General features: G+C 41.8%; 1 pseudogene; it reads left to right on the forward strand.

The window, feature by feature from the left end:
- LOC120945785 overlaps nucleotides 1-14,031 on the forward strand; it is a 97,341-nt pseudogene that overhangs the window by 8,398 nt on the left and 74,912 nt on the right.

The following is a 14,031-nucleotide window of genomic DNA, read 5'->3' on the forward strand; positions in this document are numbered from 1 at the left end:
CCCGTACACACGACCAAACATGTATGCTGAAACTGGTCCGCGGGCCAGTTTCAGCATACATGTTCGGTCGTGTGTAGGCGCGAGCGGGCCGAATTCCAGCAAACATTTGCCCGCCGGGCCTTTTCCCAGCAGACAAATATTCCTGGACGTGTTTTAAAACCGTCCGCTGGAATCCTGCCCGCTCGGACATGTACGGTCGTCAGTACAGACCTACCGTACATGTCCGAGCGCCCGCCGTCCCTCGCATGCGTCGAATGACTTCGACGCATGCGTGGAAGCCTTTAAATGGCAGGCCCGCCCACGTCGCCGCGTCATCGCCGCGTCATCGTTGCGGCGACGACGCGGACACGCCCCGCGTATTGTTTACGCGCGGACTTCTGTACGATGGTTAGTACAACCATCATACAGAAGCCCTCTGGCAGGCATGTACGGTGAAAACGGTCCGACGGACCGGTTTCATCGTACATGTTTGCTCGTGTGTACCGGGCCTTACTCTCATGAGAGTTTGCCATGAAGGGAGGGGAGATAAGTCATAAGAGGGCCAATGAAAGCTGCAGAGATGTCAATGGTTATCGCCTAAGGAACGGCCCTCAATTTTGTGCCTGGCACTATCCTCATCCCTGAACATCTGGGATAGATTAACGAAATCATACAAGTTTAAAGCCCAGTATACTCCATTTGCTCCTATTCTCAGAAATTTGAATCCCCCCCCCCCCCCAGGCCTCACCCCCAGAACATTTGATTGGTGGACCAACAAATGGTTCCTACGAATAGCTGACTTGTGTGACTATAAGGGCATACTGACAAGACAAGTTTTAATGGTGAAATATCAAATGCTGCTCTCTGAATATTTCCGATGTGCACTGATCTTGCACTTCTTAAGCACTTCGTTGTGAAATTCTGACATAGCTACTATGTCCCCGATGGAATACCTGTGTCAGAACTTCTATAAAATCAGAGGACATATTTCAGAAATGTATACTGTCTTGACTAATTCCTCTATTAAACAAACTTACATGGTAAAATGGGAAACAGACCTCCAGGAGACTATTGAACTGGATAAATGGCATAATATATCTCAAGGGGCCTCGAAGTCGCTCATAAATACATCAATTATTGAAGCCAATTACAAAGTGCTTTTGCGATGGTATATGGTCCCAGCTAGGCTGGCAACATATGTGCCGGGAGCATTCCCACTGTGTTTCCACGGATGCGGACAGCGAGGAACCATATACCATGTGTGGTGGCAGTGCCCTAAGGTATGGTGTAACTGGATTAAGGTGTACAATTTTATCTACACCCTCACCCAGGTGAATTTAGTGAAATTCCTGAGACAGGCACTGCTAGGCAGTAAGGTGGAGACGGCAAAAAAAGACGTCTCATAATGTTTATATTTATATAAGCAAAAATTATTATTGCAAAATCCTGGAAAACGGCAGCTTTGCCATTTGCACAACTTAAAGGGTCACTAAAGGAATTTTTTTTTTTAGCTAAATAGCTTCCTTTACCTTACTGCAGTCCTGGTTTCATGTCCTCATTGTTCGTTTTTGCTCTAATCCTTCTCTGTTCTGAACACTTCCTGGTTGTCTGTTTCCTGATGAAAAAAGTCATGGGAGCTTTCTCTCTGTGGTCACTAATCAAGGAGGTGTGATTACTGTGTGTCTAAAACCCCTTAACACCAATCAGTTTCGTTTTCCAAACCATCATTGCCCTGTATTGGCTCTGTGCAGCAGAGAAGCAGGAAACATGCAAAAACGAAACTGAAACTGTAGGTACATTATATGATTGATTTTTATCTATTTTTAATCATTTTTAAAAGGAATCAGTTAACTATTATGTCTCTATACCCTGTAAACAGTCACTTCAGCAAAAAAAAACGTTTCCTTTACAACTCCTTTAAGCTTAAACTTTCTTGGATTATGCTTAATGAACGTATGACAGCTATACTACAAGATAAAATGCAGATGTTCAAGAAAGTTTGGGACCCATGGGTTGAATACTTGACAGGGGACACCAGATTTTTACCCGATTAGACTGGGTCACTTTATTTTTCTCTATTTTCTCTACTTCCTTACTTTTCTTTAATTCTATCACTTTTTTCCTCTTTTCCTCATTTATTTATTACAATTCTGTATTTTATTATTTTTCTTTGTTTATTTTTCTTTGTTTTTGGCTCTTGGGGCCAGATTCACAGAGCAGATACGACGGCGTATCTCCTTATACGCCGTCAAATCTGTTGTTCTATCTATGCGACTGATTCATAGAATCAGTTACGCATAGATAGCCATAAGATCCGACAGGTATAATTGTTTTACACTGTCGGATCTTAGGATGCAATACCGCGGCCGCCGCTGGGGTGATTTTGTGTCGTAAACCAGCGGCGGGTATGCAAATTAGGAGTTACGGCGATCCACGGCGGCTTTTCGCATTCGCTACGTCGCCGCTAGTCTAGTTTCCCGTCGCAAAGTTAGTCGTTTTTTTTGGTGCCTTAACTTTACACAGCAATCGTATTGCTGTATAAAGTATGGGTGTCGTTCCTGCGTCGAAATTTAAAAAATAACGTCGTTTGCGTAAGCCGTCCGGGAATACGGAATTACCCTACGCGCGTCACCGTTCGAAAAAATGACGTCACTTCGCGCAAAGCATGGCGGGAGTTCGGAAACGGAGCATGCGCGGTAGGTCCGGCGCGGGAGCGCGCCTAATTTAAATGGCACACGCCCATTTGAATTGGCCCGCCTTGCACCGGAGGCCGCCGGCGTAGGTTTTCATCGCAAGTGCTTGGTGAATCAGGCACTTGCGATGAAAAATTGCAGCGGTGTAACGTATCTACGATACGTTACGCCGCTGCTCTTCTACGTGAATCTGGCCCTTGGTTCTTGCTAAGGTTATATGAGAATCGTCCGATTTGTGCTCTATAATCCCTGAACAGCGAGTACCTCTGCAGAATGTATTTTGATCTCAGGGAACTGAGTGGGGTGATATCCTCACTAAAAAGCTATTCACCTCCTCTTGCTCATACGTGAAGTGGTCCAGATGTGCGTCCTTAATATCTGGATATATACTGTATATATATATACTGTATATATAGTCATATAACCTGTGTTATATAGTGTATATAGTGTATATACCTGATACATATTATTAGCTTTTGACTATATCTGAAACTCCTTTTTACTTTGTGAAAATATCAATAAAAAACATTGAAACAGAAAGCTGCAGAGATGGAGGTGTGCCTCTGTGTGTCTGTGTAAATCCAGGAAGTGAAGAGGCAGAAGCTTCACCTGCCCACAGCTAAAATGGTTGCAGCCAGACTTAGTGGAGGGAGATTTCTGCAGCATATTTGGCAAGTACAGAATCACAGTGTATATAAAATAATATGCCCCCGCTGCTGTCAATCAAATCCAATGATCCAAGTTAAAAAAAATTATATAAATGATTTATTTTATTTTTCACACCAAAAGCAAAAACAGAGAACCCAATTTTAATGTATAACCAATGACTACAGTGAGATTCACTGACCAAATGTATTGCAATCTCAGCCTTGGACACCCAGAGGTCAGTTCATTAATAATAAAAAAATCCCTATGAATTTTTACTTGCTGACTGCCCACAGTACACGTTTGTCATTATTTTGACATTAAATACCGTCAGTAAAGCTGCTATAACCCCAGTGGTATTTGGTACTGTGGGCGATACTGTATCTGATGAAAGTGGTCCCAGCAGCGGATTCATCACGGGATCACTTTTAGAGGTGCCCCCCGCTGCTTCCCGATCATCTCCAAGCTTACCGGAGTCATCACTAAGCCTAGAGGCAATTCAATCCCTCAGATGCCCGGTCAGTAGTCGAATGAGGGCAAGATAGCCCCCACTCAACTATGCTCTTGGAGGACTGGGGCAACAGCTGATGTCACTTCTGCCTCTTGGGCTTAAAGAGGAAGTAAACCCTTGTAAAAAAAATACCCTGCTAGATAAAGTCATAATGAGCTAGTATGCACAGCATACTAGCTCATTATGTTTGACTTACCTGAGAACGAAGCCCCCGAAGTTCTCCTCCGTGCCCTCCGGCGCTGCCGCCATGTCTCTGGCGATCATCTTCCTGTAGTTGCCGCTCCGGCGCTGTGATTGCTTAGCTATTGTTAGTGTGCCTGTGCACTGCCGTAGACAGCAGTCCTGTCATTCAGCGAATATCTCCTAAACCGTGCAGGTTTAGCAGATATTGCTAACACCTAAAGGTAAGTCTTAATCTAGGCTTACCTGTAGGTGTAACTTGCAAAAGTGGGTTTACAACCACTTCAAAGGGCTGATTTTTTTCTGTTAAAAAGGCAAAAAAATATTTTTTTGCTTTTCAGGCTACTTTCACACTGGAGTGAGAGGAGAGGCTCTTTACAGGCGCTTTGTAGGCGTTATTTTTAGCGCTATAGTGACTGTAAATTGCTTCGGTGTAAAAGCAGCCTATGGGTAAATGAGAGATCGGGGGTCTTTTTGACCCCCAATCTCTCAATAAAGATACCCTGTCATGCCTAAATTACAAGGGATGTTTACATTCCTTGTAATAGGAAAAAAGTGATAAAAAAAATAAAAAAATAAAGGATCAATGTATAATTAAAAAGTAAAATAAGTAAGAAAAAATAAAAAAGTAAAATGCCCCATCCCTCCGTGTTTAAGCTACACATGTGAGGTATCGCTGTGATCATTAGAGCGAGAGCAATCATTTTTTGCTTTTAAGGGTACATTAGAGATCTGGGGTCTTTGTGACTCCAGATCTTAAAAAAGGGGGTCTGTCATGCTCATTTCCATTACAAGGGATGTTTATTATCCTTGCAAAAGGAATAAAAGTGATAAAAAAAATAAAAATAAAAAATAAAAAAAGGAACAATGTAAAAAAATAAAAATAAAATAAATGATCTTGCTGAAAATGTATTTCTAATGACCAAAGTATGTATGTAAACACACAATTACATGCATTTTCAGGCAGAAAATCTGTAGAGATATATATGGCCCTCGGTTCCACTGTGTCCAACTGTTTTGTTTTTTTGTATGTCGATATACATGGTGCATAATTTTATTTGTAAATGTAGCTGTGTATGGCTCCATTGCTTTCTAGAGTGCATGCATTTAGATGTGTACAAAACTATAGGCTGTACATATCTAAAGGCAGCATTTTAGAAGCCAGTGTGTATAAGCCCCTACCAAGTACCAATAGAAGGAATACACCTGAAAAAAAGAAAACAAATGCAGCAAATATACATCTAAGGACTGGCAAGCTGCAATGTATTACAATTTTGCTTTCGGGTTTAAATACTCTTTAAACTAAAACCACCAAAAAAAACGACTGAATTGCAAATCACCTTGGAATAGCAGGGATATATAATGTGCATCTGTGCCTTTAACATCTACCATTACAAGATGTTAATTAAAAAAATCTCTATTTCATTTTGTATTCATTTTATATTTTTCACAGATGACAATTATCGGTTTCCTCATTTTTGGATTGCTAGCCACACCTGTTGCCAGTTTCAGCAATGGCTTGGTGTCTGATGCATGTGACACCATGATACCAAACCATAGAAATACTTTGCCAGACACAACAGAACCACCATACACAGTGTCTGCTTCTAACTATTCCTATAGTCCTGGAGATCAAATCACAGGTATAATTCTCTATTTATTATCAAGTCTGTAAAGCACCAACATTGTGTAGTTGAGTGCGATACAAAATGGAAAATTTCTATTTCAACTAATTTGTCAACACACAGTCGTAAGTACACAACTTAAGAAAATATTGATACATAGCAGAAACAATAGTTTCATCATCTACAAGTCCCAAAGGCCATTGGGCCAGATTCACGAATATCTGCGGCGGCGTAACGTATCCCCTTTACGTTACACCGCCGCAAGTTTTCAGCGCAAGTGCCTGATTCACCAAGCACTTGCGTGTAAACTTACGGCGGTGTAACGTAAAGCCGTCCGGCGCAAGCCCGCCTAATTCAAATGGGGCGTGTACCATTTAAATTAGGCGCGTTCCCGCGCCGAAAGTTCTGCGCATGCTCCATGTGAAAATTTCCCAACGTGCTTTGCGCGAAATTACGGCGCTCCAACGTATTTTTTGAACGGCGATGTGCGTTACGTCGTTTCGTATTCCCGGACGTCTTACGCAAAAAAAAATTTGAAATTCGACGCGGAAACGACGCCCATACTTTAACATGGCTGTTCTAAATATAAGCCATGAAAAAGCAGGCCTAAGTTTGCGACGGGAAAAACCGACTAGCGCCGACGTAAGAGATTGCGACGAACGCGCGTATCTTCGTGGATCGCCGTAATCAGCTAATTTGCATACCCGACACTGGAAAACGACGCGAACTCCACCCAGCGGCCGCTGGAAAATAACACCTAGGATCCGAAGGCGTACGAAGCCGGCAAATTTGAAAATACGCCGGAGTATCAGCAGATACTCCGGCGTATTTCCTCTGTGAATCTGGCCCATAGTGTACACTATATTACCCAAAGTATTGTGACACCTGCCTTTACACGCACATGAACTTTAATGGCATTCCAGTCGTCTGTAGGGTTCAATATTGAGTTGGCCCACCCTTTGCAGCTATAACAGCTTCAACTGTTCTGGGAAGGCTGTGCGCAAGGTTTAGGAGTGTGTCTATGGGAAGGTTTGACCATTCTTCCAGAAGCGCATTTGTGAGGTCAGGTACTGATGTGGAGAACACCTGGCTCACAGTCTCCACTCTAATTCATCCGAAAAATGTGTTCTATCAGGTTGAGGTCAGGACTCTGCTGGCCAGTCAAGTTCCTCCACCCAAAACTCACTCATCCATGTCTTTATGGATCTTGCTTTGTGCACTGGTCCAAACCATTTGGTGGAGGGGGGATTATGGTGTGGGGTTGTTTTTCAGGAGTTGGTTCTAGTGAAGGGAACTCTTAAGGCATCAGCATACCAATACATTTTGGAAAATGTCATGCTTCCAACTTTATGGGAACAGTTTGGGACGGCCCCTTCCTGTTCCAAAATAACTGTGCATCAGTGTACAAAGCAAGGTCCATAAAGACATGGATGAGCAAGTTTGGGTTGGAGGAACTTGACTGGCCTGCACAGAGTCCTATCCTCAACCTGATAGAACACCTTTGGGATGAACTAGGGCGCAGACTGCGAGCCAGGCCTTCTTGTCCAGCATCAGTGCCTGACCTCACAAATGAACTTCTGGAAGAATGGTTAAACATTTCCATAGACACCCTCCTAAACCTTGTGGACACCCTTCCCAGAAGAGTGGAAGCTGTTATAGCTGCAAAGGGTGGGCCAACTCAATATTGAACCCTGCAGACTAAGACTGAGATGCCATGTATATGTAAAGGCAGGTGTCCCTATACTTTTGGTAATATAGCGTACCTGTTTATCTTTTGTCAGCTTTATTTCATTAAAGTATTTCTAAATTGAAAACTTTTTTAAAGCTAGGCACCAACCTCCATGTAAAAACTCACAATCAGTGCCCTTCATTCTCATGCTTCCATAGTTGCACAAATATATTGACACATTTATACCAGAGTACAAATTGGTCACGGCAACCGTATGTGAGAGGTTGACTTTGAGTTGGGGCGCACCAAACAACCATGGGTGTGCAAGGATTGGTTGAGTCAAAAAGTGAGGGACAGATAAATCCATGTGTAAGGATAGTAATTTTTCGCTTAGCTTATTGAATGAGAAGAAGCTGTGCTCATTCAATCATGCGGAATTTATTTTTCAACACTTCCATATAATTGGCTAATGGAAGGGGACATGCTCTACTCCTTTGTAAAGCAACCCCATAGCCATAGCTATAAAAAAAGTTATTTTTTTGTTCAGCTAACTCAACGGATTTCCCCATGCACACATTTAGAGAAATCCTCCCTGCTGTGTCTTTGTATTCTGACAGCCAGACTCCCCTGACATCAGGATACATTGATCAGCACTGCAGCCCATTGGCTGCATGTGCTGATCGAATGCTGGTTATCCAGTAAGACCATTCGACAGAAGATAGTCTAAAGACTGGCTTCTCTTGAACAGAGAGGGCTATACACAGATTGAAATTCCGCTAGTCCATGCTGAACTTGCCGAACTTCAATCCATGTATGGCGTTAGATACCTAAATACAAATGTTTCTAATTTTTTTGTATTTCTCAGGGGATACTGCTAATTTGATAGTCATCTCTGTGTAAACCTGTAGAAAAAGTAGTGCTGTAAACACACAGGCAGGAAGATTTCTGGGGATGTTTTGTACATAGATGGGGGCAGATCCACAAAGCGAGTACGCCGGCGTATCTACTGATATGCCGGCGTACTTTCAAATTTCCCACGTCGTATCTTTGTTTTGAATCCTCAAAACAAGATACAACGGCATCTGGGTTAGATCCGACAGGCGTACGTCTTCGTACACCTTCGGATCTATGATGCAATTTTTCTGCGTCCGCTGGGTGGCGTTCCCGTCGTTTTCCGCGTCGAGTATGCAAATTAGCTATTTCCGACGATCCACGAACGTACGAACGTCCGTCGCATTCTTTTACGTCGTCTCTAGTCGGCTTTTTTTTGGCGTATAGTTAAAGCTGCTGTTTGGTGGCGTACTCAATGTTAAGTATGGCCGTCGTTCCCGTGTATAATTTAAAAAAAAAATTTGTTTGAGTAAGCCGTCCGTGAATCGGGCTGGACGGAATTTACGTCCACGTCAAAACAATGATGTCCTTGCGACGTCATTTAGCGCAATGCACGGCAGGAAATTTAGGGACGCCGCATGCACAGTTCGTTCGGCGTGGGGACGCGTTTCATTTAAATGAAACACGCCCCCTACTCGCAGATTTGAATTAGGCGCTGTTACGCTGCGAGAGATACACTACGCCGCCGTAACTTACGGCGCAAATTCTTTCAGGATTCAAACCAAAAAACGTGAGTTACAGCGGTGTAGCGTATATCAGATACGCTGCCCTGGGGCAGATCTTTGTGGATCTGCCCCATGGAGTATAGAATGCCCCATTGTCCATATAGCATTTTAGCTATTTGTAGCAATTATAGATATGTATGTTATAGTTATATCATTGTTTAGCAAATGAGGATTTATTTTTTAAAGGTTTCAAAAAGTAACTGATGTAATTATGTTTGTTTTTCAATACCAGTTTCTCTAGAGGCAAAGAATGGATCAGTTTTTAAAGGTTTGCTCTTGCAAGCTCGTTCAGTCCCAGGGAATGAAATTGTTGGTCATTTTATTGCAATAGACCCCAATACTCAAGGTCTCACGTGTGGCAGCAATGTGAGTATACATTAACTATATAAATTACAACTCAGATGGATAAAATGTAGATGTTTTATTCGCAAAGTTTCAACCGAAGGATTTAAACTTTGAGAATCTATATTTTAGTCACATGACTGCGGTCTGCGCTGTTGTCAATCATGGCCATGCCAGTGGATTCCAGAGTTCCAGAGCTGAAGATGTGGTGAGGGGTGAGCTGTCACGGCGTCACCTGAAGGAGGTAGGAGGTGTGTCCATGGCACGTTCGGAGAATGTGTGCTCCTTCGTCAGGTATGCCTTAGCCTCAATGCATTTCGCACTCCCTGCGTCTTCAGGAAACAGAATTTACCATTCGACCCAGATCGCACAATAATTTGATGATTTCTATCACCGATTGTACAATCTGAAACTGGACGAAACTGCACAGGAGTTTGAGGCCCCGTACACACGTCCGAGGAACTCGACGGGCAAAACACATCGTTTTGCTCGTCGAGTTCCTTGTGAAGCCACCGAGGATCTCGGCGAGCCAAGTTTCCCCATTGACTAATGAGGAAATAGAGAACATGTTCTCTATTTGGCTCGACGAGTTCCTCGTCGGCTTCCTCGGCCAAAAGTGTACACATGACCGGGTTTCTCGGCAGAATACGGCTCCGATCGAGTTTCTGGCTAAATTTTGCCGAGAAACTCGGTCGTGTGTACGGGGCCTCAGAAAAGTAGGGATCATAATAAATGATACTTGAATGCAGTCCAATTCCCTACATTTTCCTAATAGGTGATCGCTTACCTGGAGAAGCCAATCACTCAAGAAGAAAATGAACTTACAAATATAGAACTCCCTTTTAAGCGCCCACCTGTGTAGATATTTTAATCCTAAACTAAGGGTAATGGTATACCCCTGAGGCCCTTACGGTCTATATAACTGTTATTCCAAAGGGAGATAAGCATGTCAACTTTTGGCTTGTATCTCTTTTGAATTTGGATGTGAAATTTCTTGCTAAAATAATGTTGAACAGGCTAAAACCCTTGTTTCCTTGTGTAGTGTATTTTGATCAGAAAGGGTTTATTATGGACAGAGAAGCTAGAGATAATTCATTGCAACCTTTACATTTGAATCACTGAGTGAGAGCCCAGCGCTCACCTCCTCAGACTTTTCTTGTCCGCTGATATGGAAAAAGGGTTAGACAGAGTAGACTGGACCTTTTTGAAGCAAATCTTGATCACTTTAGGACTTGGCCCCAATTTGTTGCATTGGATTATGGCTCTACATGGCACACATTCTGCAAGAGTCAAGGTCAGTGGCATTCTTTCTTAACCTTTAAGGACCAATAACGGGACCCGAAAGGGGTGCCCACTGTCCCCTTCACTTTGTGCCCTACTGATAGAAGCTTTGCTCTGTAAGATCAGGGTGAATCCAAATATACATGGGATTACGGTGGGGTCCACAGAGCATAAATTATCCAAGTGTGCAGAAGATATCTTTTTTTATATTTCAGACGCACTGATTACACTCCCCAACTTAATATCAGAGTTACAGAATTTGGAGTTTTGAGTTTTTGAAATTGGAAATATTACCTTTACATTTAATGCAGATTTTTTTAACCACATTTGAATCTTTATGGCTAAACTGTTGACAGATAAAGGACCACTATGCACCTCTCATAAGATCCTGGACCAAAACAGATCCACTACAGCCTTGTGGTATTTTAGGGAGTGGGAAACTGAGATGGGATGTATACTGTCTGAGTCTCAGTGAAGCAACATCTTAAAGGGGTTGTAAAGGTTTGTTGTTTTTATTTTCTAAAAAGGTTCCTTTAAGCTAGTGCATTATTGGTTCACTTACCTTTTCCTTTGATTTCCCTTTTTTGATTTCCCTAAATGTTTTTTTCCTTTGTCTGAATTTCTCACTTCCTGTTTCTCCTCAGTGAACTTGCCCCCATCATCTGAGCAGTTCTGGCTGGGGATTAGTCAGCCAGAACACCTTACTGAGGAGGAACAGGAAGTGAGAAATTCAGACAAAGAAAACAAAAAACATTTATAAAGGAACCAACAATGCACTAGCTTAAAGGAACCTATTTATAAAATAAATAAACAACCCTTTTCAACCCCTTTAAAATGGATACATACCTCCATCATAAGCTCTAAAATGCAAGAAACCAATTATAAATTACTAACATGGTGATATAGGGTGCCTAAGACTCTAGCCTTGGCATAGCCTGAGGTTTCAGACAGATGTTGGAGAGGCTGTGGCATGCAGGCTTCTCCTCTTCACATCTGGTGGGACTAAAAATTAAATCATTTTGCACTGAAATCAGTTGATTTTGGACATTCACACTTTCTAGATGACTCAACACAATGTTTGGTAAATGCCATTTTGGCTTCCGTTGGGGTTTATAGAATTTGATCCCACTTTTGGAAACAATCGTGGACACCCTCTGTAGCAGATTGGATTATGAGAGTAAATTATATCATGGAAGCTGAGGAATAGGTACACGTTTGTCAAGACAAATATGATGTTTTATAAGTTGTGGGTCACTAGGATAAGGATACACAATGAGGTTGATTTACTGCAAGTGCACTTGGAAGTGCAGTTGCTCTACATCTGAGGGGAAGATCTGAAATGAGGGGAAGCTCTGCTGATTTCTTTCATCCAATCACGTGCAAGCAAAAATTATGTTTTTTATTTTCCTTGCATGTCCCCCTCAGATCTACAGAAACTGCACTTTCAAGTGCACTTGCAGTGCACAGTGCATTTGCCTTTAGTAAATAAACCACTTTGTGTCTTCCCAAGCCAGCCATTTGGCCCGCAAACAGATGCTGACTGGGAAAACGTTTTTTTTTTCCTTAATTTCTACTGCTCTGATACTTGATGTGGTATTGTTATTGATCCCAGCATAGGCCCCTCCCCATTTTTATGTGTTCATGGTTGTGTTATTTTCCTTTCCTATCATCCTATTTCTACTCCAAGCTTTTTTTTCCCCAAATTCCCCTAATTGTTTTCAACTTATGTGTCTTTTTGGCTCTGTTTTAAACAGCTGAGTTTGAATGTGTAATATCTTACATAGGTGTCCGTTTATGAAGCAGTGAAATCTATTCACTGCTTCTTTCTCCGGCATTCACGGTGAAGATTTTTCTCCTCTGTGTGCCTGTTTATGAAGCGGAGAAGATCGCTTCACCCTTGGAGTAGTGAAGTGATCTTCCAATGCTTCAAACAGTGGAGAACGGACCAGAAATTCACAGAAATACGGAGATGTCAGTTTATTGAGCAGTGATAAATTATCACCGCTCAGTTCACTGAAAGACACGTGGTTAATGTAATTAAAATAACGAGTCCCCCTGCATAATATATATATGTATACACACACACACACATTTTATATACATGTGTATATACACACACATTATATATATGTACATGTATACATTATATATATTTATGTATATATATGTATACACATAAAAATTACAGGGGGACATGGTTACAGTGTTGGGGGGTCTGAACGAGGTAGAAGGAAGTTAAAAATCTTCCTCCTTTCTCCTCAGAACCCCTGGGATTCCCTCTTCACTCCCCGCTTCACCACCTCTGAGATGGTGAATCGGGGAGTGTGAATTCTGACACAGATCGCCAGTGAAGAGCTCAGATCACAGCTTCATAAACTGGCCGTTTCTGTGTCAGTCTATGAGACTTCTCTGTGTGTAGAGATAATCTGCGGGAGAAACACTTCTCCCCCGATTATCACTGTTTCATAAACTGTTTATGGGCTGTGATCACTGGTGATCCCTGGGATCACCGCGCTTCACTGCTTCATAAACGGACACCATACTGCCTTGTCATTTCTGGATATATAACACTTTGTTTATTTTGTGTAATGTCTGGAGGGGTTGTACCATTCACTCATTTTCGATGATTTCATTAATATTTGCTGATATAATAAACTGCTCATTGCCATATTGTGCATATAATGAACATGTATGTTGCTTACAGTATGTCTTTCTGATTTATCATCCTACTTCTTTCTCTAACTTGTGTATTTGTTCTTCTGTATACACAAACGAAAAAAAAAAAAAACACATTATACCAAAAATATTATATTATCACTGATGCTGGTTATTTGTATAATTTTTTGTAATGGAGATAGCACATTCGTCACGCTTTAACAGACTGAAAAGCACAAAGACTGAAAAGCGCGAATCGTCTCTCACCAAACTTTTACTAACACTAAATCAGCAAAAGCAGCCCCAAGAGTGGCGCCATCCGAATGAAACTTCCCCTTTATAGTGCCGTCGTACGCGTTGTACGTCACCGCGCTTTGCTCGAGCATTTTTTTTTTCACGATCGTGTGTAGGCAAGGCAGGCTTAACAAGAATCGGGTTGAAAAAAACTTATTTTTTTCTTAGTAAAATGGCTGTGTGTACACGGCATTACTGGCAATTGTCTGGATTATTATTTAGTTACTGTTTTTAGGTGAAAACAAATGGCAACAAGAAAAGTCTTTGTAGCAATACTCAAGTCTATGCATTAGCCTCTGACTTTCGACCCCCTACTTATTTATCACTGATGCGTAAAATGTTTGTTTCTTTTCAGAATTCATCCATTAGCCATACAACCTCAAGTAACAAAACCTACATCTCAGCATTGTGGATGGCACCAACATCACATGCCAGTGTTCTTTTTAGGTGAGTATCAGGCTAACAATTCTAACCTAAACATTTTACTGATCAGGAGGAAGGGAGGCCAGAAATAGAAAAAATATAATAACATATATGGATG

This window comes from Rana temporaria, chromosome 7 (genome assembly GCF_905171775.1).
Source record: "Rana temporaria chromosome 7, aRanTem1.1, whole genome shotgun sequence".
Taxonomy (NCBI): Eukaryota; Metazoa; Chordata; class Amphibia; order Anura; family Ranidae; genus Rana; species Rana temporaria.